We start from the raw sequence: 24,679 nt of genomic DNA on the forward strand, positions 1-24,679 counted from the left end.
TCCATTTTATTTATATTCCTCTTCTGCTCTTTTGCATCCCATCTCCAGAGCCTCATCTCGTCTCTGTTGTGTACGTCACGTAACCAAGTGAGATTCCCGGAGACGATAACCGAGACAATCGGAAGTTGTGCTCACACCTTCTCCCCATCCTCTCAGCAGCGGTTACGAAACATCGCGGATATTACACTTTCCTCACTTCCTCTTCATTGCGCCGACGCAAAACTCTTGATGAAATAATTTGATGCGTTTGTATGGGTACGAGAGATGATAATTGGCTTCGTGATTATAATAGCGCTCGGTGGAATGAAACTTGCTTTCAATTTCAGGCAATGGGGATGGTTCAATTAATTTTTTTTAATTATTTAGTATCTTTCGTTTTTTTTCGGTTGGTATGATCCGAAGTCGGGGAGAAAGCTGCTTTGTTCAGTTCTCATTGGTTCGATGTTAGAGTCTTTTAGACAACTGTTGGTTTTCTATATGAAATTTTTTTCACAATGATCAAAAGTGTATTAATCGTAGTAGATAAATCAATTGTTCTGTACAAACAATCAGCGGATCACTAGGAAACGGTTTTCAAAATGTTGAAACATAATTTGAAGAGAGAAACGACAAAACCAACAAAGTTGAATGAACAGAAAACAATCAGACTAAGAATTAAGACTGAAAAAAGATTTGAAAAATACCGATGACTATTTTGCCGTGATATTTGAATAAAATGTAAATTCTCAATTTTTTTCCCGTTTGAGCAAATGTCTACACAAACAAACATGAATATTGACCGACCGCAGTCGAGTCGACGACTCCCGGCTCTTGGCCATGCGGAAATTTGGAATGAAAAGAAAAAAATCAATGCAAAAGTTTTCGCGATTAAATTCGCGTAAGCTTCCAAAGATAAACGATCCAACGAGCTGCTATTGAACTCTTGGTTGTCATGATTCTTCTGCCGATAGAAGCGGATGTTTTGTCATTCGAGGAACCCTCGAAGAAGCCGCGTGGATGTCGTTGAACGTGTTTTCACAGCGGAGGAAGCGAGACACCGAGTGATCGAGAGACCGACGGTTTTTCTGGCGTCTTTCTATCGCTTCATGGAAACGAGCTATTATCGCTATTAACGTAATGGATGTAGACTCTAAGGAAGTGACAAGCTTCGGTTTATGGGATGAGCAGATGAGCAAAGCAAAAGCAAAGGCAACGTGGAGAAAATAAGGCGCAGAGGACACAAAGAAGGAGCAAAATGATTAAAAGTGGACGACAAGTGAGATCGGAAATGTTGGCTGAGTCTTGTATCATCTGGTGTAAGATACTGAAGTCCGCGTTCGCCATACATACGCAGGGTGTCCCAGAAATAATGTCGAAATCTATTAACGCCGTTATCGGAAACTGGATATTTCGAAGACACTTCAAATTTCAGGTTTTTCTATATGCGTTTACTGTTAAACGAATGAAAACCAATTTGAACATTAGTTTCCCCAAACAACTTTTTGTAATGGATTCAGTTGTGTGGAGCGTAGTTTCTTGGATCACTTCTCATGTTTACTGATTATCTTGGCGAGAGTTAGTGACTCATGTTTCGCAGTCACCTCGCGAAACGAGTCCTTTTAACCCGATGATCGGGCTGATCCCATGACCAAGATCTCCCAACCGACCGGTCTTATTCTTGACTTACGCAACAGAACGGAAAACTGTCAAAAAATATTCTGTTCGAGTCGAGAAGAATCGGTGACTTCGGAGACGAAATTATACCTCAAGTGCCTCACGCACATGGAGAATATGTTGGGATACGAGAAAACACAGTTTCGTCAATTGATCGCTGTCGAGTCAACCGGCAGGACCGTGTACCGATACAGAACCATGAGCAGTGTGAGTCCGGCGTGAGGAATTGAAAATCCAGTCGTTCAAATACCCATGTATAAATATATCTTAACATTCTGGTGTAGTACGTTTATGCGTAGTTATTCCTGTAGAGACTGAATGATCCGTAGGGAGGAGTCGAGTAGAGTCCTGTTCAGCAAGATCTTTCAGACGCTGTAGCATCACAGCAGCAGCATCAGAAAGAAAGTAACAGTACACGCCGTTCGCGAGAGCAATATAAATCTTGAGGCCAGAGTAAATCGTTGAGTTAGAAAAGCGAGAGAGAGAGAGAGAGAGAGGCAGAGGGGAAACGGGAAAGACAGAAACGGATAGTACTCGGTCTTAGAGTCGACAACAACACTGTATAAAATAGGAATTGATGTTACAGTCATTGGCTAGAATCGTCCACTTTGACTTAATTTTTCATACACGGGGATAGTGACGTTTGTCATTTGTCCACGAATAGAAATTTCAATATTAAAAGCGATAAAAATTGGAGTTTTAATTTTTTTTATTATATCGACGCAGGGTCATTGGCATTTGGACAATAAAAAATTAGATTGCGACTCCCGTAATGTTGCGGAAGTCCGAAGTAGCAAAATTACGAGTGATATTCGGGTCGGAAAAACTGCAGTGTTTCTACGGTAGTGCGAAATGCGAGGGAATGCGTCAGGTGGTTGGTCATTAGCAAGAAAAAATTTCAATCAATTTTATTACTAAATTGGATGCAATAAAGCTTCCTACATTTCATTATGAGTGATAAACTGGAATAATGAAAATAATCAAATTAGTGGAAATTTTACTAGGATTGGGATGAGAGAAAGTAAAAAACATTGCATCATTTGGAAATGCAACGATCTTGATAGTCTCGTATAGCGAGCAAGTCTGAAAGATTTGTTCAGTAGAGGTTCACCAGGTTCTTTGGTCCGTTCCTAAGATCGCTAACATCCGTAGCTGGACTGCTGGTGGTTCAAGGATCTATGGGTTTTAATGCGTCGGTCAAACGTATTCGCTGCTTCATAGTAGTATATCTCGAGACTGTTCGGTCTCGGTAGATGCAATGAAAGAGGGAGAGCAAGAGAGAATGAGAGACAAGAGCCATCGAATACCTCTTACGATGTTTTATCACTCAGCCATAACGTTCCCCCATCGTTATTTTCGCTTTCGGATTTATGCAACCACTTCGACGAGAAGGGCTCCGCCATTACAATTTTTTTTCGTCATCCTTCTCCTGGAATATCCTGCGTTGATGGAACAGCGGCCATTCCCCGTGTATATATAAGCCACACTCGTAGGAGCGAGGCAGAAAAAAATGTCTCGATCTCGCTGAGCTTGCGCTCTTACCATAGTCCTCGCCATATTGGTAAATACTTCTTTGCGCACACTCTCACATATTCGATAAACTCCACTAAGTATCATTTACCGAAATTATGCACTCAGTCTTATTACAGTAATAACCATTAACCGACCACGTCTTTGGCATCAATCTCGAAGGTCCTTACATAGGCATCGTTAAGATACATAGTGGCATTTTAACACAGCGAGTCAGTGATGTAAACAACTGAAGAGCAGAATCTTGGTTTGTCATTTCTTCTCATGTATTTTTAAATAAAACGATCGGAATGACAATCCTGCCAAAATTGGTTGCACGTCGTTGACGACTTCCTTCGTTTCCTCTCCTCAACACTATTCGTGTCGAGAATACAAGCTTGAATTTCTATTAAATTTTTGGCTAGTCTCAAAATAACCAGTAGCTTCAACTTGGTATGGCGAACCTACGAACAAAGACTGTTTAAATGATAAGAGGATGGTACGCAGAGGATCAAGATGAGGGACCAGCTATATAACTGTACAGACTGTGAGGGCTTTCTAGCTTTTATACCCAGGTTGAACGTTATAAATCTTGGAGGGAGAGCAAATTGTTCTTTGAGGTGGAAAAGATGAAACACAACGTCGAGAAGCCCCCTGCTTGGACGGGGCTAAGTTAAAAGACGCATATATACAGTAAAAGGCAAAGGAATATAACATCTAACAGGAAACGTTGTAGGATGGTATGTTCTCTTGCTAGTTTGCGGAACTTTGCTGTTGTTCCATAGAGTTTCTATATGCATTCTCTTTCATGTATGTATATATCTATACACCTCTTTAAGTTTGCCCGCTATGGGAGTCCCGGTTATGCAGCTTGATACTCCAGGGTCCTCCGAGGTCGGTTGGTTCGCCACACAGGCGCTCTTGCACTCCGCACAGTGCGGGCTGAAGTCAGAAGATGTTTGTGGGCCCGGAGGCCTGACTCTTGAACATCGTAGAGACCTTCGGCAGCGTCGTCTCTATGAGATGAACTCCGTGGATGAACGTATATGGGGTTCTGTAATTGTCTCCATAGGTGCTGAGGGTATTAGTCGAGGAGGACTGCGCGGAGTCGAGATAGAATGCAGAAATGAGAGAGAGAGAGAGAGAGAGAAAGAGAGAAAAGAAAGAAGGAAGATAAATAACGGAGAGATTCTGGCAAGACGGAAGAGGAACGTTAGAAGGATAGAGGAAGAAACAGGAAGTGACGATAGATTATAAGAAAGAAGGATCGAAAGAGGGACAGAAATGGACTGCGATGTCCTTTAAGGTGGCTTTTCGTCCTTTTCTCATTCATGCGCATAGAACGTATGTGAACATCTTTCAGACTTTCGTTCTCACAGTACCAATACACCAAGGGAAAATACCACTTCTGTACTCCTCCGCTATTTTTTACAAGAGCTTTTATTCGTGCCTCTCTGAATGGTTATTCTGCGCAGAGTGGAGCTAGCAAACACCGAGCCTTATCAATATGGCGTTCCGCAATAAGACTGAAATTTAATTTTCTCGTGGCCAAACCACGAGCGCGAGTCTACGAGATATCCCTTCTTGATTCTTACACCCCTAGACTATCCTTGAGCACCGCGTGTGGTGTGTTTTTCCCAATGCCGCGAGCGCGCGCCGGAGAGTGCACGGAATATCGCTTACAAAATGAAATTAATTGCCAACCGGCGGGGAATTATACGTGAAGCCGTACACACGAGAAGGCTCGCGAGCTCTCGTATTACTTATGCTCTCTCTCTCTCTCTCTCTCTCTCTTTCTCTCTTTCTCGCTTTACGTTTCTCTCTCGCACTTGAGCTATGGGATTTATGGCTCTCAAGGGCGGATCTAACGATTCCCTATACACCTCAGCGCCACCACTACCACTATCAGCGCCACCGTATCGTTTTGCTCTTCTCTCTTTCTCACCACTTCCCTCTCCCTTTTTTCTTCTCTCTCTCCCTCCCCTCGCTCCCTCTAATTCTTTTTCTCCCATTTCTCTTTCCAGATCTTCCACAAGCATCTCAAGCGGGGCAAATAATATAAAGTTTAGCGAAATAAGATACACGCGGATAGTCAAGGTCGTAACTTCGTTGCCCACCACCGCACAGTACACTCTGACTGGCCACGCACCCCATTACCAAGGAATTTCGCATGAATCCTATCTAGATCTCTTATATATTATATGCTTGTGTATTTACTACACATACTGAAATATCGGTAAATATTTACGTACTTGAAGATTCATACGTGATCGACGACTTCCGTCCAAATATTTGGTGGCTGAAAAATGGAGTCCAGGACTGTCGATTATAATGAAATTATATTTGTCGTAAACCTCGATTTTCTCGTTTGTTCCTTTCCACCATTGGAGCTTAAAATTTTACTTTTTCTATTCAGAAAAAAACGGCTGACTGCGTTTTGACGCTTTTTTGTGGGTTCAGGTTTTTGGATTCACAACAGAAGATAGTCGGATGTTGGGTTTTGCTCTAGCCGATTGAGATGATTAAGAGCATGGATCAGTCGGCATATCGCAACTGTGAGTACGAGAGAGATAACTACAAATTTCGATTTCGACGATTCCAAGTGAGGTTAGATGACTGATCCACACTCTTAAGATGAAAAAGATAAGAATTCGTCTCATCAAACCATCACATTTGTTTTGCAATTGAATATATTTTTCAATTGATTTTCCAGTCAGTACTACTTCGTCCTCAATTTTTTTCGAGGCATTTAAGGTGTCTGGGAGGCTCTGCAATAAAAGCTACACATACACTAGCAAGCAATGTTCATTGCTCGTTACAGTTGAAAGCTAGGTGTTCACAACGTACTGTGCGCTATAATATTTATTGATTATCGGAATCAGATTGGTCAGGGTGCCTTGAGTCTGCAGCACTTGGGTCAAAGGTTACCCACAAGTTTACGCGAAAGCACGAAGATTCATTAACACATGCATCCACGTGCATTTCGTTTGGAACGTGTTACATTCCACGTCTCGTTAAAGTGTAGTGTATAACGAACGAATTAGATTCGCTTGCAGGTGCCGTTAATACGGTTTCGGTAACGCGCGGATTCCACGCTTCGTCGATCTCATCGTAGGCCGCTATATCACCCTGATATCGATCAAAGTCCCATTACCATGGGAAGTTATGCAAACGGCACATATGTGTGCTGTACTTCTTCAAAGTCTATCTTCGATACGAGCGCGGGAGAAGGAGAGTGAGAAAGACGGAGAAAGCTTTGCGTTCGGGGTCAGTGCTAAAAAGCTGACCTCCACGATGGCGTCATCCGTTGTCCAACAACTCATTCTCACCAATGGACAACTAATCCTCACGTACGCGTATAGGGTATCCTATGAAAGGGAATCGAGCTTCGAGGGCAACAGCCTGGGTCCTGACCGGGCTGACCTACGAGAACATAAAAACATGAATTTAGTGAAAGTCTCACTATTTTCGGTTGTTCAAATGCTTTCGAATTACTCGAAAATTGGATTACGTGTCCGTTTTCGTTGCTGTTTTTTACACTGACGACTTTCGTCTATATTTTTATTTTTGTTACGTTCGATCAGTTACCTCGCTCGATCCACCACACAATTGTGCCAAAAAATGGGGACTCGTGAAAAAAAATCGTGCACTTTTCCAAATTTTTGTAGCTCAACTTGAACTTGCTGTCGCGATGTCCTGTGCTAGCCAAATATTCAACTGCTTTGTCCCAGTTGCTGTTTAATGTTTTTTTGAGATTTTTTTAATTAGAAAAAAATTCGAATGGCTATAAAGTGAGTAAATATTGACTCCGATTATTCTGATATTCTGATAAGGCCAAAACACATCCTGTCATCCTTTGAAGTTCGATTAACTATTCATGGAAAACCCTGTAGATATTCGAGTGAACACGTATGTGTGAATATATGCATAGTCGTTTGTGTGGATTCTTGTATCGTTACGAATTCGCGTGCATGTAGCCGCGGAGAGGTTATCGCTTCTGAATATCGATCAGGAGCGGTTTGCAAGCGTGAAGTTCGAGGCCAACTTCAAGAAGGCACTTCTGGAATTATCGGAAGCTTCTACCATTGCGGCTTTTATTACGTTACCAGTAATTCAAGCGATTGGCTCTCCACGTGTGTTATTTCGAAGCTAAAGTTTTTTTAACCAGAATAAATAAGTGAATCTAAAATTTATTAAAAAAAAGCTCGCAATTGATTGTAATTTTTTTTATCGTACCGAATCAATTCCATTCAATTCGAATTTATATTTTATTTCACAAAAATACGAACCCTTTTCGGCCGTTCAGTGTTTGATTTCTACTTAAATTTCTATTGCCCCACAAGCACGCTCGAACCACCGGGCTTTAGTAGGTTTACGTGACCCCTTTCGGATTCCTGTAATAAGATTCAACGCATTGTTGTCGTCTGGAAGGGGCGACGGAAGCAACCAGTATGTCCAAAGGACCATTTTAATATTCCAGACACGTATTTTCGGTTTGACCCAGACCTCGTCGGCGTGCTGTTAAATTAGAGGAAACTAGGGTCACTGAACTTGAACGTATCAGATGAATTTCGACTCGATTTCGCCTCGCTCGAAAATCGTTTGAGCTCGAGATTTGCATTCAAAGGGGTCGGACCCATTAGAACGAAGATTTATTCCTATAAAGCTAAAGTAGTAACCGCATGATAATTCCGGAATTTCTCATCCGTTTGTGTATTCTTCACTGTATTCGCGAAGTACACGTAGGAGAAAGTCCGCAAGTACATTCCCAGTTTCCCTTTTCACGATCGACACTCGCTTATTCTCTCTTTCTCTTGATTCATTCGCTTTATTTGTCCAGGTAGAAAACTATCTGGGCGACACAGATGAACGCTCGGCGGAATCACCGAGAGACAAATCGATTATTTATCGTTCCACTTTCACCTATCCTATAAAGCCGTCACGAATTCGACGAGACGGCGGCCGCGATCTCGAGACAGGACCTCTTAAAAGACACGACGGAGCGAACCTTGCTCGTGAGGCAAATCATTCCATCGACAGCTCAACTTTTGTGATATATTATTCAAACGTACCATGTGAGACCGATACACAATCGAAGTTTCGTAATGTGATGATTTATTGGTTCCTGTGTGTGCTGTTTGCGGCTGACACCGGGACGATTTCCGTTCGAGCTGTATTTGGTTAAAGAATTTACGATACAGATGAGGTCTTTGAATCCACATAAGACATTACCTAATCCCTAGATCGATTATCGCCCCCTGAAAATTGATTATCGCGAAAACGGTCGAACGGAATAGCGAATAACTCAAAAGTCGCTGGTTACACGGGCGTTGAAACGAGGTCGAAGTTTCTTTGCGCAATCTTCTTCCGTTGAAAACCCCGAAAAGCACAATTTTGTTATTTTTTCCACGCCGAACGCGTGCTCCGAAGATATCTCGAAAAGTAGGTAAGCCAAATGAAAGAAGATTGTGACTCGCTCGTTGGTTAAGTACTTTTTACTGCCTCGTCGTGTAAATGATAATGAGTGTCAAGTAGGATGTTGCACGTTGCGAGACGAGGAAGGATGATAAGCAGGGTGTATGTAGGATACGTGTGAATAGAAGGTCAGTGAAATCGCAAAAGTCATTAAAAAATAAGACAAACGGGGCCAAAGAGTGTAGCGAATTGTGCGGTTTCACTTGCGTACTTGTACAGTATTCGCAATTATATTTTCAAAACAGGTGAACAAGGTAACTAGTTGGTCTCGAATGCAAGACACGAAATGTCAGTTTCGCGCAGTTCAATCATATATTTATTATTTCTGTTTCTCGCAGCGCAGCCACGTTCCTCGGTAGCGTTGGTGAACCAAATGAAGTGCAATGAAGTTTTTATTGGCTTGATCGTGGCGTATATTCTACCAGGTGTGTGCCTTGGCAACCGAGTCAGCAATAACACGCAATCATTCATATATATATAAAGACGGAACGCCGAGTATGGAATAACGAGCGGTGAAAATATATATCGCGAGTGAAACCCGGCCAATGGGGAAATATAGAGTTTCCTCGTACCACGAAATCGTTCCATTACTTGAGAAACTGTAAATAACATACTATTCTTGATTTTTTATTTAGGCTTGTCCGGTAATCCCGACGCCCGATAAATTATTCCCTCATAATTCTCTGCGTTTCGTTTAGCTCCATTTTCCTCTTTAACTACGATCCGACGTTCGACAAATCGGTCAAATGATACAGCAATCGACACTCTAACGAGGCTGGATAAATCGTGTATATTTATTGGCATCAGGCCCACCAGTGCATTTTCATATGTTTTCTGATATTCTTTGCGCATCCAGTCCACATCCCAATTTTATGGCGTGGATTTTTCCACACCGTGAAGTAACGTTTGAAATCCAATTTCTCAGACTTTTTGGATTCCCTGAGAACTCATTTTTTTGCTTATTTTCTTCATGAGTAATAGCAGTCGCTTTTTTTACTTAGCGACAAAGAATTTTTTAGATTCGTTATCAACGTCGCTATTCGTTACTAAACTTGAACTACTTCATCCGCAATAAGAGTCGGGGATATTTCTTTCAAGAGGGTTCGTATGTGCGCACACGTTGGATCTTATGATCTAAAGTGCAGAAGTAAAAAAAACACGTGAACACGAGTCCTGCCAAATAATGTCGACACGTAACTTTTTTGACTGTGATGCGACCAGACGGTTGGAAGGTATTCCAAGATTTTGAAAGATTTTTAAAAACTCAATAAAATAAATTCATTGCAAAAATTGAATTGTCATTTTTTTCGTGCACTTCCAATAAAACGAATATTTGTTTTGTCTGCGTGTGAATAATTACACAAAGCGCGGTTGATCAGCGTTGAAAGCGACGAATCCCAAAAAACAGTTCGATTTCGGCACCTCTTCAGACCCCGTGAGCCCGCTTCGATCGCCGTCAATACAATGATCATGTATCTCTATACCTATTGGTGCATCTCGAGAAGGGAAGATCTCTTGACGAAATACGTGAAGGCATTCTCGAAGGTACGTCAATCGGAGCTCTTGCAAGATGGACTTTATTCCCGAACGTTCGTGCCGTCAGTACAAACGTCGTTGTACAAACGTTTGGCGACAGTTACGAAGTATATCGGCGCTGGCACAAGGTTCCCGTACTCCGATATTCAACGCCAACATATTTACGTGTGCACATTCATTTGAACCATTAAATTCGCTGTAAATCAGATTTAGTGAATGTACTCGTGTATGCTCAAGAATATGTGTGTACGTGTCTATGGGTTTCAGCACCCTCGTCCGGATGCGTATGCGTGCGCTCTCCGAGAGGTGTGCAAGCAGTTTCAGAATTCCTGACGCTATGTCACTGTCGCCCAACATTATGATCTTAATGTGTCGTGCATACCCACGTGTTTTATATACATCGTGAATGCGTACATGAACCCTGTTCAGTTCTTTTCTCGGACCTGACACGAACGCTCCGTCTACCGGGTGTTCAATTTTTATTTATCCATTTTATCGTCACTAATTTTATTTTGTTGAACAAAAGATCGACGAACCGATGTCCAATTGGTGGAATTAACTTCGAAGAACTTTTATTCAATATCATTGTCAACGACCATGCCATGCTGAAAGCACCAGTAAGTATGCTGACTATATTTTACAACTAAAAGTACAAAATGCACTTGGGAATTATTTCTGGATCCCCAAAATGACAATTTCCAAACGTAGGTTTTATCGATATGACTTGACATTTTTCTACACAAAAACATATGATGTATCATCTGTTGTATTAATATTTATAAAATTTATAATAAAGTATTTTAAAAAAAAAGTTCTCGTCCGATCACTGAAGTTAAGCAGCATTGGGCGTGGCAGTACTTGAATGGGCATCCAATATCATTCGAAATTCATTTTCTATAGAGTTGGAGCAAACTGTTTACTCTTGAATGCCTGAAAAGTGTAAACTGCTTTCAGCATCGAGTCTATTCTTCCCAAATATTTAGGAGATGAATTTTAATAATTCGGTCAACTGGATTCGAGTGAGACAAAATTCGGTGAGAATTTGAAAGGAATGATCTTTATTTTCATTCCTTGTTTTTATCATTACATTGATTGGGTATCCAGCGGTTTGTGTAAGACGGTTCTTTCAAACTTATGTCTTCGGTTATCCAGAGCTAAATTATTTGCAAGAGAGGGCAGTCAGATAGCCTCCAATGGGCTCTTCCATAGGAATAATTACACCGATGAAGAGTTTGTCAATTTGTTTCCTTTTTTCGTATAAACTAGATTATGATTTTTTCTAATTTTTAACATTTAATGCAGTGTCACTGTCGTAATTATTTATTCAACGGTTCGATATTGTGGCAGACTTGAATTTCTGATTGGATATTTGAATTAGTAACGGAGCGATTAAAAATAAACGTGAAGCAACGAAAGCAGTAAATCGGCCTACATAACATAATTGAATACTCAGCTTATAATTTTAGCAGCGGATAAAATCGTTCGAACACTATTATGAACGATGCGAGAGAAAAATTGGCTTCGTGCGTGGATGATCTGGTGCCATTTCGTAATAAAAATCTCACGGGACTTATTGCAACAATGGTAAAACAATAGGAACTTTTGAATAAAATTCTCTACCAAGGAGACTGTGTTCGATGGCAAAACTTCGTCGAGAAAGATGAATATCTGATATGGGAATTTCTCGCGTGTGAATGCGGACACCGAAGGAACACTGTTTTATTTTCTTTCGGGCGCTCTTTCTCTTTTTCCCTCCCGTCGTGTCAGCTTTGCATTAAATATTGTAAATCGTAACGTCGCGTTCAGGATCCAAAGCTACCAACGTGCGAGAACGTTTGCGTGCTCTGGGTCTCGTGAAATAAACGCGTCGAAAAAATATTTCATCAAGCGAATCTACGGTATGATGGATGGAATTTCCTTGTGCTAACAATCATTTCGATTCATGAAGAAATTTATCCGACTTCAATTAAAAGGTCGATAAGAAAAATGTTACGTGATTAGATTTTTGGCGCTTGTTCGAGGATACACAGCCGGCATCATTAAAATCAGCATCACACAGTTCCCATTTCCGTGAGAAATTGTTGGAAATGCAGCGATTCAGATCTCTAGCTCGATTAATCAATGCTCGAGAACTTCCTCGGATAAAGTGGCAAATGAATTCCATGTTATCAAGCCCCATGGGAATAGTTGGGCTACAAACTGACATTTGTCCTCACAGATTAATCTATCAAGGGGCGTTTCGTGGGAAATTATCAATTGCAGAACAATTCTTATTATCCGGATGTAAGACGAAATCTTGTGACGAATCAGAAATTTGTGTGATTGGAATTTACAACTGAAATCGTTACGGTATAACTTATTTGAGGTTGTACAACTTTCATCTTGTGTCCGGACACATCGATTGCGATTTTTGTTCCCTAAATTCAGATACAATTCAACAGCTTTCCAAACTTTTTTCGTTCTCTTTCTGTCTGTTGAGAATCTTATTTGTTTATAATATTAATCTCGTTTAAAAGATGTTATAAAATAAAGAAACATTTGTTGTTTGATTAGTGGTTCATTATTTGAATTAAATATTAATATTATCGAATGGTGTTGACAGTGAAGATGGTCACACGGTCTTTGACTAGTTCGGATATACGGATGAATATAAATGTAAAAGAGAAAAAAGGAACAAACGAAGTAAAGACGCTTGTTTACTTGGAGACAGTTTTTTTCCGACGAACGGTGAAAAAGGACGTAAAGTTTACGTCATGGAAATATTCAATCAGTTTATCTAATATCGATATTTTGTGTTATAGTTACGTTTTCACCCTTAAAATTGTACTTGAGTTGGCAAAGAACAAGAAGATTTCTTAAAGTGACGAAATTTACATCTGTGTGATCAGACGAACGAGTAATGGATACAAATTGATGGATCACATTTTTTCCTTATTCAAGATTTCGTCATGTAATCTAATGAAACTTAACATTTCCTTATGATTTACACTTTTATTGGAGTAATCATATTTTGTTTGTGTGCGATAATCTCTACGCTCTATTCGATTGCTCACTCGTGTTTTTGCGCTCTAATTCAATAAAGTTCCTCCTCAAAAACTATCATATCGGTTACCTCAATTCTATAGTTGCGTCTCCTCAATAAATTCTTCTCAAACTGAAATAAGACAATACGTCATCGTCTCACACGAGTCTCGCGAAAATTCTCTTCTCCTGTGAGATTAGTCTTGCTCCGGATCAATTATCATAATATTTTTCAACTTAATCACTGAATCCTAAAAAATTCCTATTGCCTTTCAGAAATCATACATTTTCTTGAACCAAAAGGGGTTCATTTAAATAAATCTCGATGAGAAAAAATCCAGACAATCGCACTGAACCAGGAAATTCCCGACTCTCACTTTCCGCCAGAAAAAGACGAAAACAAAGAGAATGTATGACCGAAACAAAGCGAGGCAGCTGCTCGCAAGCTAGAAAGACATCCGAGAATAACGCGAGAGTAAATGTGACCGAACGATGATATAAGACGTTTTGCAGTGTAAGTTACCCATCTAAAAAGACACAAAGTCAATGTTGTATTCAACCAACAACGAGAGATTTACGAAGCTTTCTCTATACACGGCGATTAGAGCGTACCCGGCGAATCGCGAATCGCGAAGATAACTCTCGAGCGCGTGAGCATTCCATTCGTTTGTTTCTCCTTTTTCTTTCAACCTCTTAGGTAAGGCATTAATATGTGTATATTGTAAGCAACGTACAAAGGAAAAAAACCGAATAAAAAGCCCGGTCTCCTACGACCTCAAGGAGATTTGACCCCCGGACGAGGTTACGATTCCTGGCAATGTTGATAATACTTCGGCGACTAAATGGCTTTCCATGGCATCATGAGGACTGCGAGTGAACTTCCAATTCATCATGCTATCGGGATGATCGATCTCATCAACCGTAAACTCGAAGAGCGATTCTCATTCGTCGTCAACGGAATCAATATTTGCAACACATTTTTTCATCCCATTTGCTACTTTTGGATCACACCTCCAACGCTATCGCATTTCGCTCAGTGCTTACGAGCCGCTTCTGTGTGTATAAACAATTTTTTAAAAATCGAAAAATTCAATCAAACTATAGTCCGATAGCTTAGTCAGAACATCGGCCACAACATGAACGAAAATTTGATAATCGTGACAAGTGTCGTTGCTGCAACTTTGGTTGTTTCGAATTCTACTTCCATTGCATGAATTCATGGCCCAATATTTCTGCTCTGCATAAGCGTTGGATGCACGATTGTCGTGGTCTTCTACCGGCAAGCGTACTGGTTCGTTCTGACGTTGAAAACCTCAGCACAGAATTAGGGACGGAAATAACCATCACAATTCATACTTCATTGAATGGAAAATATTGATTTCTCCAATTTCAGTTATTTCTGCCTATGGATAGTGCACAAGTTGGACGAAGGTCTCAGATTATTTTTTTTTCTATATTTGCGTTTATAATTCGTGTTCAATTACTTGCCCCCCTTGGATCACTTAGCCGTACTTTGGACTTGGAAAAATTGTATCGATGCCGAGGTGCTTGAGAATTTTCCACAACAATGATTTTTTTGATAAGATTGTACGTGAAAATCATGAAGACTTATCGACGATCGAATGCCATCTTGTCACCCGGTAGGTAGGTAGCAGCGACTAAGAATTTAGAGTCGCAATGCCAACGCTTACCCAGTCCTATTATAGTCAATTGTCTCGCTGCTGGCATCTGAATAATGTAGTTGCAATATTGATTTTTATTTTTTATCATTGTTGAACAATGCAGCCTCTTTTTGTTTTCTTCCTGCCTGGTGCGTCGACACGATGGCGACGGTATTATCGCCTGTTTGACAGTTTTGAACGCCAGCGTAGCACAGCTTGAATTCGCATGCAGAGTTTGCCGCGTCTATGTTGAGCTGCTGGCGGGCACTTGGTAAGATCGCTGTCGATGGTGACTTTAATTGCGGGGCGTGAATAATTCGCATTCGTCACGTATACAGCCGCACGCCAAGAGACGGCTTAATAAATTCGTATCCTGCGACTTACAGTGCGTTTGGAATATCGGAGTACGCGATCACGAAAAGAGTTTTCACGCTTCAACGATTACTTATGTTTCGATTAATTTTCGCAAGGTTTGCATTATTTTTTATATTTTTCACGGCCGCTATTAGATTCTATCCTTATTTGGAGACGCGTCCAAAGGACCGTTGCTCAATACTTTTATTCAGTTTTTCAATTGAAAAAAGGCAATCGTCAAGTTTATGGTCATTGAACGTGATATCGAAAGTGAGTAATAATGAGTTCTTTAGTGGCTGATGAATTTCATAACTCGAATCCGCAAGATGTCAGTGACCCACCAAAGCATGTGGAAGCTTCAGAGAATCATATGAAAGCGAGCAAAGGGAATAATGAAACAAGGAATAAAAGAAATGGAGAAGCAAAATACAGAGGAGAGAAAAGGAAGTGAACCGAGGTACGTAATCCCTCAAGCAAATCGGCTAACCGAATGACATCGCGGCCTCTTAATGAGCGTAATGTTTCATCGCGGCAAAGTTCACAGTCCACCACGGTCCATGGGAGCAACTTTTCTGGACGGCCGATCCGACCGGTTCCGTTTTTTTCTCAACTCGTCGTGAACGACAGCGAAGAGCTATTGCGATTCGGCGTTCTTCGAAGCTCCGGTATATTCAGATGAGTCGGGATCCGCGCGCGCGCACAGCCTCCTCACGTTTTCTGCGCTCTCCGGAGCACCAGACTCGATCTTTCCTCTCTTTGCTCCATCCTCTCTTACTTGCTCCTTTCTCATCGCCTCTCCTTTCATCTCTTTCTGTCCCGAAGACAAAGTTGAGGAAGAAGGAGTCTTGAACGCCTTTGGGTCGTCGAACTACCGGTACTATGGCCCGCTCCATGAGCCTGCCCGAGAGAAGAACACCTCTGTGTGGGCACACCAGCGAAATGGCAGAAGCCAACGTGAGCAAGAACAGTACTTCGGGTTCTCTTGAGAGCTACGACGTACTGGTATCGCCTCTCTTCTCGTCTCTTTCTCTCTCTCTCGCTCTCTCCTTCGGTTCGCCACTTTTTATTTCTCTCTTTTGTCTTTTCTCGCTCTGATGCGATGCTGGACTTATTTTGCACGTTCCCTTCTATGAGGGGACTCTTTTCTCGTCGAGCTTCAGAGGTTACAATGAATTGTATGGATATTCGAGTGAAAATGTTCGTTGTCGTAAAACAAATGGACCTGAAGCGTCCGGGTCCGCTACTCAGTCGCCACAGTTTCGAAAAATCATGCGGTAATTTTTAACCCGAATCATATAATGCAGGTATATCTAAATCCACCTCGCACTCTTAGCCAGTTGAATCGAGAGTGAGAAATTCCTCAACAATGTGGTCAGAAGTGAGTCTCTATGGGCCAGGTTTGGATTTATAGGAATTCATCGAAAAACTCCAGGGTTCCGGCAACATTAGAATTGATCACCCAATAGCAAAATGTGGCTAGACAAGTTCGTCCTTAAAAGTTCTACCCACGATCGTTCCCTCAGGTAATTATCGATAACCCAAAAGCAAACTTGATCGACTCGATAATTAAGATACAGGTAAATGGAAGCTGAACGCTGAGTCGGAAACTTCTCAATTAAGATCACGATTCGTGTATGGTAGTATCCATAATCGATTGCATGGACACTCGCACTTTCGACATTTATTCATTTCAAATGAAAGAGCACGCATCGTGTAAATAAAAGCAAGACAGAACATGAGTAAATACGTAATATATATTTAGTATTATACTAACGAGACGAGCAGAGACTATTCGTAAGTATATTCCAACGATTCCATAGGGTAGCACTGGCAATTTGTCGAGTCGAGGAGTGTGCGAGTTAATCCATTCGTTGATCTCGTATAAGACCGTTGCAATCGGTTTAACTCGCGGGGAACAGTAGCAGTGTTGGTAGACACATCTATGCACACACAGGCATTCTCACGCCCGCGTACATATTTATTTATACGTACAGGAGAAATAGTATACGAGGGTGTACTGCTGAATACGTTACGGCTGGTATACCTACTGGTTATAAAATCTCGGACCAGTTCCCTCGATGATTCCTTCGTTGTGCCGTGAGTACAACGTATATACTGCACTTCGAGCCAGAACGGCTGGGATCTTCTCTAAGAACGTTGCACATCTCCCTCGTTGGTTAGTGGGTAGTGTACCCTACTGTACTCCCTGTATACACAATACACGTGTACCAATCGCTACCCACGATAATTTCCAATGGAACCGATGATTTCATATTCAAGCTGGTCTCCCATCTCCCCTTGGTGGATTGTCAGTGAAATCCAGGCCAATCGGATTCATCGCGATTTACATGCAAATTTTCGTTCGTTTTTAACGAGACGTAAGTGCACAGTCTCTAGGGAGAGAGAAAGAGAGATAAAAATAGAAGTGGACTTCACAATGGAGATTGCGTGAGGAATTCATCGTTGTGTAGATACAACTAATAATATCCGATAGTCAATGAATAGCCGACTTGACAGGTCGATTGCAAAATCACGGCACGATTGCAAAAAGTGATACACGACTGTTAGGCTTATTTGCTAGCAATCAATTCGAAAAATCAACGCCACAGCAATTTGAGGACGACGAAACGGCGCTGCAATCCAGTAATGAGATACTGGACGCAATCTTCGTTAATTCAGTAATGATTATGCGTTATAAAACAATCTTGGTAATTTCACTTGTGATAATGTGCTTGAGGACGAAGAGATTATTAATTGATGGAGCAACGATTTTAAGAAATTTTTAAAAAACGATTCAGAGAACTAAGCCTCTCTGGCTTCATACTCTTCGCCGGATCGAGAATCCTCAGCCTTTCCTTGGGCAAACGAGTGACAATGAGTACATTCATAAATGAAATAATACATTTGAGTACTTTGAATATATTTGAAAAAGCGAGTATGCTCCCAGAGACTTTTCGCTGGAGACATCGGGTTTGCAAATGTTTTCGAAAACTTTCAAAATTCATTTCTCACTTGACAAAATTTTTATCGAAAGTTATATCATTACCAGGAGCAAAATTCAGTTTTATTTTCAGTTTTATAAGGTTTTTTTTGGCACATTGCAGCAGGACATAACATTTGTTTATTCCCCGCATACGCTTACTAAAATTAGTAGTGTTTTAACGCAGTCGATTTCGGTAGAGACCAGGAATAGATAAGACACTAATAGAGCCAAGAAGATGGTGCGTCACAAACGCGAGAGCACCCTGGCCGTAGCCCTCTAGCAGATTTCAAGCGTACTAGAAAGCGTGCAAGGGAGTAAGACTGTCCCGTTAGAATACACGAGCACACATACAGATGTCTATTTATATAACATAAAACATATATGTATAGAAGATCCTATATAGTGACAAACTGCTTGTGAGAGGGCTGGCTAGTCGCAACTCGATGGCAATAGCACTCGAAGAACTGCTGTTGATGTTGCTGCTGGACAATGTCCATACGTCAACCAGCATGAGTTACGAACCGGCTCTCTCGTCCCTCGCAAACTCTTCCTCTCTTTCGCTCTCTCAAGTATTGAAACGAAGTCCGATGCACCAGAAGCAGCCAGTAGATCTCCCCGACGAATGATCGTTCCTACGACTTCGCTCGGATTCGTGTGGACGAAATCAAACCAAAATATGAGGAAGTAAAGAGAAGAAGGGGGAGGAAGAAAAAGAAAAGTACGGTTTTGGATCCGTGCGAAAAATCGCTACTGGGCACGCGGCTGCAACTCAAATGTAATAGAACATGGCACACAGCCTATTTCGACTGTCATTTTTGTCATTTTTTATCAATGCAATAACAACGATGATCAATAAATCGGGTAAGTCATTAGGATATTAAAAATGAGAGAATTTTCAAAAAAACTGAAGATGAAAAAATCGAATGTCTTTCCAGTTCTTGAGCAGCGTTAGATGAGGCTTATTGATAAATTCATTGGATTGTACCATTACTCATATAAGAGTAACTCGGGTAGTTGCGTGCTAAAAACTTAAGAATTTGAATGACTGAAAGTCAACTTAATAATTGAACAGTTTTTAGCGCCCCTGCTGCTGCAGCGCAACGCTAAACTGAAATTACGATACGTCGATAGGGTGTCGCAAAAATCTCAGTCAACAAGCAGAACGTAGATATATTTGCCCTCACCAAAAGTGACAAGTTTGCATCACGTTTTCCTAATTGTGGAAACGAATTGGATCACAAAAGTCAAATCATCGTTTCATCAATGATCCTTAACAAAGCTAATGATTTTTAATTACAAAGATTTGTAATTAACTTTGGTACAACGAGAAGACAGAGCGTAACTTAGGAGACATCCTGTAGCACGAAACCATGCAGAATCCTATAGTCAAAGTTTTGCAGTAAAAAAGTCTGTTAGTGTACGTGTACGTTGGATCGAGCTGCTCGCTGGCTGAGTGGGATGAAGGCAAGAGAGGAGAAGGAGGAGGTCGCGGAGCCTGCTGGGGCCTCAACATCGAGAGCCAGGGAACGATAAAACGAGAGGCAATGCGCGTCGAAAGAGCGATGAGAAAGTAAGGGAGCTTGAGCCAAGGCGAGTGTGGATGCATTATAGAAGAGAAAAAGATAGAAGCATACCAGTACTGGTTGTCTGAGGGGAGAGAGAGGAAATAAAGAAAGAGTAAGAAAGAGCCGGTTTCGAGCATTGCTACCGAACTGAAATATTGTTCGCCGTGGGTGGCTTTATGGCCCTCGCTGATCTAAAGCCCCTTCCGATTCCTTCCCTTGTCAGATACCAACTTATTGATAGTTCCAGTGTTCAAGCGACGCAAATATACTTATCCGTGTATGTATATACTTATCACATGTGACTATTCATCTATGTATACACATAACGTACAAAGCCAACTCTAAAGTAGTGACTTTCATTCTCTCTTACCATCTGCATAGGTACGTTCCTCCAAGGGATGCGAATAGATAGGCGCGGAGGCTTTTACCTCTCTTCAGGAACACGCTGCTCTACGCTAGCCAACACTCTTCTCGCGCGCGGGGTCTCGGTCTCGTGCGGAGAACTCGCGACAGCAGGCTAGTTGCATGTGTTGTGTCGGAGCTTCTCGAGTTAAACATGCGGCACAAGCGTAAGCGATAGGGTCCCAGTGGATTTGGATGCTACAAGACACGAATCGTGGACTTGAAATCGTGAAACAAAATCTTAGTTTATAGCTACTCGTGATTCCTGTTTTTTCATTCTACATGTATAATCTCGTTCCTTTCCGAGCAATAATTTCACGCGAAGGAAGTAGCTGCTTCTCGACGAAGCAGAAAAATCTTACCTTCGATTTGGCAGCAATCACAGAGCCGCGGAAGATGAAGATTCGCTTTATGATTGAAATAAATATCACGCTGATCCTCGCCGCGACTCGAAAAAACTTGATCACAATCAACTCGATGTATTTTCTGCTGATAGGCAGTTTAGCCTTTTATCGGACGAGCTTCTCAAACGACATGTATAAATAGACACAGGTAGGTGGGCAGTAATGATGAGAAGATTGGGTGAACACAGAGTCCTTTGCAAGCATAAACATTGGACCTGATGCCCCTTTTTCTCACTCACTCTTCCCACCCCCACCCCCCCTGCCGGCATATCCATCCGTGTTCTCGCATCTCCCGTCCTAAGGACCAATATCAAAACGCCCACAAATCCCACGATTAAGGAGAGGCCCGCATTTTCGAGCGTGTAATATTCCTTAATGACGATTAATTGCCATCTCCGCGAAAGAGAGCCCGCGCTCTCTGTGTGCGCGGGCCCGCCAGCTAGAGATAAGGATCTTGGAGTATATTAATCGGCACCTGCTGCAAGAGATCGCTTTCGACCCGCCCTTCTCGTCTCGTACGATATTACTCCCTTATATGTACATACGAAGATATGGCTGTAAGATCTTGGCGAAATATACTCACTGCGGCTCTTCAAATCTTTTTACGTCTCCAGTCCTTTTGCTGTTCTCTGCACCAACCGATTTATATTTACAATATTTCCGACAGAAACATCGTCACCGTTATTCTCGTATTTTGAGCAAATTACTCTCAACTCTGAGTATGGTAATTTATTTTCACGCCGTGTCTCAGACGAACCCTAAGTGGATTTCGTATGGCGAGTGCGCATCGGCGCATGCATGTGCACGTATCCACCGCTGTAGTGCAATAGAAATTAATTAATTGCAGAATAGACATGGTTAATGGTGTAGTGTAAATAGATGCAATTAAGAGATAATTAATCAAGACGAATACTAACTGACGACACGGCGATCAACTTACGTATTATACCTAATGCAAATGTGTGCATGCTTCTTGTGCAAATTCTCATGGAACCATTTGTCAACAGACACACAACGGAATTCGCTTGCTTCGTACTCCGGGATTTGATTTTAAAAGATAATTAAAATAAAAAATGATTTAAAAATAGCTCGATCCTGAATACGTCGGAGGTCGGAGCCCGCACTGATAAAATATGACTCGACCTAGTACGTCCGGTTACGATGTGGATTTTAGACAACTGTGATGTGACATGGATGGTATCGAGTAGCTTCTAAAATTTGTGAAACAATGGATCAGTAGATTTCTTGTGTACGTTTATTCTGGCGAAGACACTGACTTGTTGAGTATTTTACTGCCTTGACAATAGTGAGGTTGCAAGTACTGAATTTGTATAAATCAATGAACTCTTGTCCATTAGCTAAGCTCCGTCTTATGTCTGGTAGCCGACATGGGGTCGAGCAGCACAAGGATTTTGATAGTTAGGTAAGTAAAGCGAGAGCTGATCTTCACTCGTGTGTGATGCCACCGGAATAGACCGAAGCAAATATCAACAATTCTATTGAAACCATAATCAGTCGTCGTTCAGGCAGATCGAGATTCGATCTGCTTGAAAATCGAACTCTGAAGTGTTTCAATCGGAAGAAGTGGCTCGCGCAGGTGTGTCAGTTGTACGTGGGCTCTTACCACGGACCTAGCGGCTCACCGATAACGAACGAGTGGGTAGCGTAAGAAGCATCGCATAAACCAGTAGAAATACGAAAGCATCATGTGGATTTGAAAAATTTCGAAATTCCACAACTGCCATCATTTTCAGTCCGTAAGCTTTTATGTTGGAGGTTTTTTCCAATGAAAAAATTCGGGTTTTTCTAGTAGAAATCATTTCAAGTCGTAGTCTTGTGTAAGTTTTTTTGACAAATGAACAAATATTTTGTATCATAATGGCGAGAGCTCTCTCCAAATCTACCCTGAGTTTCCGATTTATTTTATTGCTTTTTTCGAACGAGCCACCCGGTACATGTATATATATATAAATGCTATTGAATGCCCTGAAGACTTGTATCGTAAAGGCTATAAACTGAGTGAGACTTCTCTGAGCCCTTGAGTACTCAGTACCGCAATACATTTGAACATGCACTTGTATGCTTTTACGTGTATATATAGTGTAAGAAAAAGCATCAGAAAGAGCCGAGTAATTTTTCTCGGGCTACCGGTTACGGGAAGATGAGTCACGTTGAGATACACGAAATCGTAATTGGTATCCAGACGCGGGGGTACGTTCGGTGCTAGTGCACACGATGATAAATGACGGATTGTGCAAGTAAGGGAGAGAGTGGGATAAAAAGAGGGAGAGAAACAAGTGAACGGTGCGAGTACTCGCAAATGTTCGGGCGAGGACGCGAAAAAGGATCTAGGTAAAAAAGCAGCAAGGGCAGAAAGATCGTGAAGAGATCTCGCGAGGTAGGAGCGTGCGCGCGCGCCATACTGGACGTGCAGCAATCATAAGATTTTTGCTATGGCGATATATTTCGCAGCTCTTGCCGAGCGGCGCGTCTGCGTTATTTACGATCGACCATTATGCGATGGCACGATGGAATTTCTTAAATAATTTATCGCTCACGCCGCCCTTTTGTTCATTTATATATACGTATATATTGTATGAAATATGAGATATATATATACATCAAAACTTCTTTAATATCAACGTATGTTGCACGAACACACACGTGTCTGTATACAAATATCTTAGTTTATATTCATATTTAAAGGTATATGTTATTTCAAGGGCGAATCGGAAAGCGAGAGTGTAGAAAATATGATAGAGTATCGACTCATTAATCGAACGATTAATCGATCCCTCTCATCGAAAAGCAACGATCCACAGCCTCTTGCAGAGTCAACAATATATCTTTTACGTTAAAATACGTACATACACACACACACACACATACACGTTCACATACAAAAGTAACTATGAACCAGGTGCGTGAAAAGGGGTGGATCGCTGGACTGTCTCGTTGAAAAGTACAGAGATTATTCTCCGCAGCGAATTATTCGAATCCAAGATCATTGTCTTCCTTGGGGCTCGGTATAGAAAAATCTCCTTGAAATATCTTCCTTCGTAGCAAAAGAATGATCCTATACAAGTTTTTCAAATAACGACGATGTATTTAAACTTTCTACGAAGCCTTATACGTACCTGCTGGTTAATTATAACTTTTTCAATTAAGGAGGCTACAGAACAGGGGTTCTCGTTGTGGGCGTGATACTATTGCTCAGGGTCGTTAGTCCCATGCTCATTCATCGACGTATCATCGCTTGTAAATACGCGCGAACATGCAACTTCATGAAGAATACAAGTCCACATCTTTGGGGTTCTTCTTCATTCGTTTTTTGGGGGGACTAACGTTTAAGGAACCGGAAATTGTAGAGTGGTGTCTTGGAATATTCAATGATCGAAACTGCTCTTAATTTCAAGATTTTTTTCCAGTTTGCCTTCTGCCAAGCGAGGAAATATGTTAACATTGATTTCAATGAAAAAATATGTTCCTTTATAAAAAATTGTACGAGGACTAGATAAGCTGACTATAAACTGGTTGGAACTATGTAGAAATACAGGTTCAGTTACACACAGATAAACAGCACAGTATCTCGTCGCCCTGCACCACAAAAAAGGGTATAATCAATAGAAAGTTCTTTTCCACTTGCTCAAAGCCAATGGTTTGACAGTAACATCAGCGTTCCTCGCGGAACTTAATGCGTAACGGGTTTCCTCCTCGCTTTTATAACGTTGCGTGTGAAAACACGTGTTGCTTTACCTGATCCCCACTTAGTTGAGCACGGACCTGGTCCAGTTATCACTAAACGTTTTACGACTCGCTGTCGTCGTTTGCTGCTGTTCATGCCAGTCCGCAACGTTCCGCTTGTGTATCTCACAGTTCGGCTTACATTTGGATTATATTATCCGTCTAGGAGCTTTGAACGCCAACGCGAAATGAAATCTTTCAGATCAACCCGTAGAATGCTGCTGTATTATGTGCACCCCTTTCTCTCTCTCTCTCTCTCTCTCTCTCTCTCTCCCTCTCCGAGCAATCTAAGTTATAATACTCTCTCTCCTGCCTCACTTCGATGACAATAAGGAACTGCTGCTCGTTGACAGCCCGTTCAAAAGTTGTTAC

At 41.5% G+C, this 24,679-nt stretch overlaps 1 long non-coding RNA gene across 1 annotated transcript; it reads left to right on the top strand.

The window, feature by feature from the left end:
- The first annotated feature begins 8,701 nt into the window (after positions 1 to 8,701).
- Positions 8,702 to 9,265, top strand: LOC122412145 (uncharacterized). The gene is made up of 2 exons (XR_006261296.1): positions 8,702 to 8,891; positions 8,976 to 9,265. It is a non-coding gene; the product is annotated as an uncharacterized lncRNA (long non-coding RNA).
- The last annotated feature ends 15,414 nt before the right edge of the window (positions 9,266 to 24,679 follow it).

This window comes from Venturia canescens, chromosome 6, assembly GCF_019457755.1.
Source record: "Venturia canescens isolate UGA chromosome 6, ASM1945775v1, whole genome shotgun sequence".
NCBI classification, from domain to species: domain Eukaryota; kingdom Metazoa; phylum Arthropoda; class Insecta; order Hymenoptera; family Ichneumonidae; genus Venturia; species Venturia canescens.